Below are 6,791 nucleotides of genomic sequence, written 5' to 3'. Positions count from 1 at the left end.
TAAAAATCGCCCGTTAGTTTGAGATACGCTGAAATTTCAATTGATCGAGATTGATCGCGAATCGAGCTTCAGAATTTGACATCGGACCTTCAGGGGTTTCAATAATTAAATTTTGGACGGTTCGTCATCCAGTGTATAATTTCTTCGCGGTTCTCCCCAAAGGGTTCAGGAAAAATAAAATTTGGACTGGAAATGGGAAAAGACCCATTTTTCCTTGAAGAATACCCAATTTTTCACTTGGACCGAAGGGCATTTTGGTTGTTTCTCCCCGTTGGTCGAAATTTGACTAGTCTTGTGGAGGGAAATTACTTTTTTGCCCTCTTGCATTCAAGACACCAAAAATATCTATGCCAAAAATATCCAACCTTTTATTAAGTAATGTTTTTGGCCTTCTTCTTTATTTTTCAAGAATACTCTCACTCTACCTCACTCTCTCTCTACCTCACTCCTTAGCCGAAAATCCTCTCTCCCTCACTCTCTCTCACCGAAATTTTTCCAAGCCGCTGTCGGTGTCGCCTTAAACCGCCGGAGCTCGACTACCGCCGTGAGTTACCAGGAACGGCCGGATCTTGTGGGTTTTTAGCCTGGCAAAGAGAGTCGCCGGTGCCGCCGGATTGGGGTCAAAACCTCTCTCGATTTCTTGCCGGAAAACTTACTAGAATAGTAGTAAGTTGGTCTCTAACCTTAAATTAGGTATCTAGGTTGCTAATAGACATAAAAAGGAGAAGATTTGGTGAAAAATTGGTTGGTTTTGCCCTTGGATCATGCCTTGGCCGAAAATGAAGATGAAGGGAGGAGAGAGAAATGTGTTCTTGCATGAATAGTGAAAATGCATGATTAGAATTGGATGGCTAGGATTTAATCTAGCTTATCATGCTTTAATCCGACGGCTCATACTGAAGCTTGTTTAGGAAGATTGATCCGACGGCCAAGATTATTTCCTGCTTAGTGAAGATTAATCGAGTGGTGGAGAATAATCGCACGTGAAGATATTTTAATCTTATGGCCACGATTAATTGCCATGTTAGTATAGTTTGATTAATTGGTGCGTATTAACCGTACGTTAGTGGAATTTCGATCGGACGGTGATTAATAATTGCCATGTTAGAATAATTTCGATCATGTGGCGTAGATTAATTTTTATGGTGACAAAAATTAGTCGTGCGGCCCGATTGGCTGACGACTTGTGCGTGATTTAATCGGGTGGTCCTGATTACTCGTTTGTTCAACGTGAGTGAATCACGTGGTCCCAATCAAGTATTTGCCCAGTACAATTTAATCGAGTGGTCTCGATTGGGCAAATAAGGAAAATTGGAAAGATCGTGTGGTCCCGATCTATTGTTGGAGAAAAATTGAGAAGCTCGTGTGATTTTGATCTGTCATCGGAGGAAATTGGTGAGACCGGGTGGTCTCGATCTGCTGATCAGGAAATTTAGCATGGCCACGTGATGAAGATTGATCGATCGAAAGGATTTAAGTGATCGTGTGGTATTGGATGAGCAATCGAGGAATTATTGTTGCTATATGGTCTTAAGTGGAATAATTGGGAGGAAGTGTGGAGATATACCCCGAGGCGTTATTACGTGGGGTTCGTGATTTTAAGACCATATTTAGCCTGAGGCGTTATGACGCGGGCTCGGTTATTATTATTTTACCCTGAGGCATTAAACGCGGGGTTGTGCTTATTATAATATCATGAGGCGTTAAACGTGGAATAGTGACCTGAGGCGTTATTATGTGGGTCCGTCCAGTTATAATTTAGCCTGATGCATTAAACGCGGGCTCCGGACCAATGTAGAATTTTATATGATGGCCTGATGCGTTAAACACGGGCCTTGGATCAATATGGAAAATTTATAATGGCCTGAGGCGTTATTACGCGGGTCCGTCTAGTTATAATATAGTCCGATGCATTCAATGCGGGCTCTGGACCAACGTGGAATTTTATATGATAGCCCGATACGTTAAATGCGGGCATTTGAATAACGTGGAATATTTATATTATAGCCTGAGGCGTGGAACGTAGGCATTTGAGCAACGTGGAATATTTTATTGACAATCTGAGGCGTGGAACGCCGATATGGGAGCAACGTAGAATATTTGGGAAGGTGTGGCAATTTTTAGAAAAAGAATGGATTATTTTGGAATTTATTTGTGGAATTTTTGACTCAAGGAAGAATTGTGGGAAATTGTTCCCGGAGGTTGTGTCTGGAGGCACTAGCACCCTAACCTAGGATTAGGGATTGGCTAACCGAGATTTATTCTCACCCCGTCGTGGGCTTTCTCTTTTCGGACCCTCCGCCTTAGTAATGAATGATCCGCCCCGGAGGTTCGGGATCCCACGAGACATGAATACGGTAGTTACCGAGTATCCGGTGGGAGAAGATAAGGTGTATTATAGGCACGTAACTACGATTTGGGTGGACACCGGAGAGCTCTTTTGGAAGACCCACACATACATGGCGTGGACGTACCGTCATGGGGACTTGACAGTGGGTCCGTTGATTGGTTTCGATATTCCCTACGATGGTGTTGGGGAATGGGACCCCACTAGTACTCCACCTCCAGATGGCGTAGTGGTGCACTCGGACGCTGGTCCCGATGACGTAGAGCCCAGCCCAGATGCTGTGGCGCCTAAAGAAGATGGGGAAGTTGTGGAGCCTTCGGATGCGGAGCAACCACCAGAGATGGACGAGTATGAGCTAGCATCTGTAGATGAGATAATGCCGGATAGCGAGGACGAGGCTTAGGATAGTTGGCCTCTTGGCTTTGATAGAGAGAGTTTTCTTTTGGAAGTGTAGTGGGCTTCGACCACGTAGTCCTTTTTGTTTGGTGGTCACAGGCTTGTACAAAGGCCTCTCAAGCCATAGGTTTGGAAGTTTGTAACAACTATGTATATATGTACATAAATGTGTTTTACCATCCCAAATTATCGTAGTGTTGTTAGTTTTTGTACGAAGATTGTTGTTGCTTCCGCATGTTTTATGTTTTGTTGGCCTTTTGGATCATAGAGAACTATACACAGTCTTGGCCAGAGAGGATGTTTACGAGCTCGCGGGGTTCGGATCTTGACATCGTCTTTTGAGCATTTCATTACCAGAGTTAATCAAAGCAACAACAAATATGAAAACACCAAAAAGCAAGCAAAGCAAAAGCAATCCCCCAAACATATATATGTGGACCCAAATTTGTACTGCAATGAAAGAAAGCCGGAACCAATTAGGAAGTACACATCCATACATGCTTACTAATTCCTCTGTTTCTAAATCGAAGTTGTTCTATTTTCATCAGCTTTAATTTCAATCGAGAATTAGAAGCAGAATACCCAATTTCCAGAAGCTCCCTAGAAAAAATGTTACCGAAATTGCTTTTACAATTTTTAGATTTTTCTTTTGCTTTTGTTCTCCGGTAATGAAAGGCTTTACAGTGTGTTTTGATTCTAGCAAGTCGAATTTGTTTTTGCTTCTGGTTTTATTATAATTTTTAAGCGGTCTGCTCCGACCGTTCCACTCTCTGTCACTTATACGTGCAATCAATCTCGAGCTTCAATGGCCAACAAAATCAATCTCAAGTTTCTGTTCTTTAATGACGATGATTTTCCATCGTTTTTGCAGTGTTCAACTTCAACTTGGGAGTCACACAATGTTGCGAATGTGTCAAAGGGTGACGACTGCACTGCCGCTTCTCCATCCTCGAAAAGCCCACGGATATTAGTCTGTTGGAACCAGAAGAATAATTTAAAACCTTGAAAACTAGGGAAAAGAGCACAGTAGAAATTGGAGGGAGAGCTTCTTGTTGAGAATGCGGGATGTGGCTTTGTGCTTTGGCTTGATTTACAACTCATGATTACATTCCTTTATATATGAATTGGATCTTACAAAAAGAATGAGAATTAAATGAAGAAAACATAACAACCACAAATCATTAATACTAAAGACCAAAACAGCTTAATCTGTTTAGGAAAATGCAGCCACTTAAAGTCTTTATGCCTCTTCTTTGACGCTTGCAATCTTCTCATCCAGCAACTGATGTGCCCAATAATCAATTTTGTATTATTCCAATAGCCTCACTCAAAATTGATTTTGGAAATCAACAACACCAAGCATCATCTGTAATTTTTCGAACGAATCCGCCTTCAATGGTTTAGTTAAAATATCTGCAATCCGATCTTTTGATTTGCAAAAATTAAGCTCAACTCCACCATCTTTGACTTGCTCACAAATATAGATCACTTGATGTCACTGTGTTTGCTCTTGCCATGAAAAACATGATTCTTAGATAAAGCCATAGCCGATTAATTATCGCCCATTATTTTGGTAGGACCTGTTTGTTCATGCATCAATTCACATAGCATCTTGTGAAGCCATATTGCCTGACATGTCGCCGAAGCTAACACTATGTATTCTGCTTCAGTTGTCGAGAGTTCAACGACTTGTTTTTTTTTTTTTTATGGCAAAAAAATCACTCTTGATACAAGAAAGAAAGCGTTTCCAAAAATACTCTTTCGAGTCTCGATATCACCAGCTCAATCACTATCCATGTACCCAACCAAACTAAAATTGTCGGTATAAGAGTAAAAAATTCCATGATCACAAGTTCCACTAACATACCGCAAAATTTTTTTTGGTGCCTGTAAATGTGATTGGTATGATTTTTCTACCTACAAAATATGATTTCTTTTGCACATCAGCATGGCTTTTTTAAATTATTATTGAATCCCGACCGATATCACCAATTGGTCAACCGACTTTTGTCGAGCAGACCCGGTCAACATCACTAATAAAAGAGTACTATCGAACTCAATTAATTTATCTGTCACCAGTTGAACTTGATTAATCGTTATCCTATTTCGACTGATTGAACTCGAGGAATCGGCACCATTTCGGTCAGACTTGCATCGAGAGACTTCAAAAAAAGATGCTTTCCACTCGATTTTGTCACTTGCTGTTGTCGATCCTCGAACATATTCGAGACACAAAGCTCTTTGGCTTCACGCCGAGCTGTGAGGTACACTGAAATGTGGAAGCATGGTTATTTAATTAGTCGACTCGATAGTTATCGAAAAAGTGATGCTCACGGGGCTTCGATGACATAGTGTATTGCCTGCAACGGATATTATCGGATGCATCGAGGTCATAGGAGCCCCAGTGCACCACAATCTTAATATCACGTGGTATCGTGTGGTTCCAATCAAAATCAAATGTCATATCTTATTTAGCCGATTGAAAATGACGTTATACTCAATAAATACAAAAACTTCGTAAATAATGATAAGATGTAGAAGCTATTTGCTTTAATATGTAGTCTGACTCTCCATAAAATGGAGGTCTTTAAACCTACTTTTATACAGGGGTTTCAGCCATTTGTAATTACAAACTTAATGATTCCATAGGTGTGAACTGCATTTCGAAATATGCGACATCAATATTTTGAATTAAAAACGTATTAAATTTGTGGAGTACCAAATCTTCTTATATCAAAATAACACTTCATACTCTTCCTCGAAATACAAGAGAGGATCAATGCGGTTCAACCGCAAACCAAGACAAATCTAAAAAAACTTCAAACCAAAACAAGCTCCGAAAAATAAAAGGAATCGTCAGAACAAAGTTATAGATCACACGCTCAAAAAGCACATCTATGATTTCTTCACACCAAAATCGACGGCTAATCACTGAAACCGTTTTTAATAATGAGCATACAATAAGATATCCATTTATTGCTACGGCTTTGTGCGCCTAGCATCGGCATCCTTAGCATCATCACCGAGTAGAGTTAAAAGGTTAAATGAGCACGGATCCGACATCCGTGAGAGCGAAATCTTCACGAAGCTCTTTTGATCTCTTTTAAAACTTGACTTGTTCACCAACGAAATCCGAGGAAAGCGAAATTCCAATCACATACGTAAAAAAACCCAAATCTAGACTAGAATGGGAGATAGAAGCTTTTAGATCTAGACTAAATAGAAAGAGAACATCTCCCAAACGGAAGAAAAGCAAGAAAAGGAAATAGAAAATCAAAGCAATCTAAAAAGGAGAGGGAGGGAGAGATCTAACTGAAACTCTCCCCTCAAAAGACGTTGAAAAAGAAAGGGTGTGAAAATAAGAGGGAGAGAAGAGAAGAGGAGAGAGTTTGAGTTAGATCTCTCCCTCCCTCCCCTTTTTTAGACTACCGAGGGGCTAGGTTCTTTTTGGGGGTTTTGTGGAGTACTAAATCAATAAATTAAAACTTGGTTGAAAGTGTGCAACTTCTTTCTTCGGAGTTAATTATTTGTGATTGGTTAATTATAATTAATTCGAGGAGGGATATCGAAGTGACCGGGACGGAGGCATGATAACTATGAAATAAGCATGGTGTGGCATGGAGAAGCCTAGTTTCAGGAGAGATTTATTTTGGAATTAGATTTTTATCTTGAGTAATAAACTCATCACGGTTCCTCTCGATGCCAGCATTTCGTCTAACTAGTGCTCGTTAAGTATTGGTTAAGGAGATCTAATCATGTGAATCTCATATGGGCCGTACATTTCCAACGTCTCTCTTTTTTTAACAAGACTAATGTGCACCAAACTTCATGCATTTGATTACCGTTCTATTCATCTCATGAGAATCGTGATGTACACGAATACAAACTACTAAAGAAAGAAAGAACAAAAAGATTGAGATGGGACCATTAATATCATGCTTTTGTGCATGGCAACTTTGCAATTCTCTTGTTAGCCATATGACGCAAGTGTTTTAATGTCAGCAATTAGCGTTGCCGGTTGTTCAGGGGCTGGAGGACGAAATCTGGT

Source organism: Rhodamnia argentea, chromosome 7 (genome assembly GCF_020921035.1).
Source record: "Rhodamnia argentea isolate NSW1041297 chromosome 7, ASM2092103v1, whole genome shotgun sequence".
Classification (NCBI taxonomy): Eukaryota; Viridiplantae; Streptophyta; class Magnoliopsida; order Myrtales; family Myrtaceae; genus Rhodamnia; species Rhodamnia argentea.
This window is presented reverse-complemented; position numbering follows the sequence as displayed.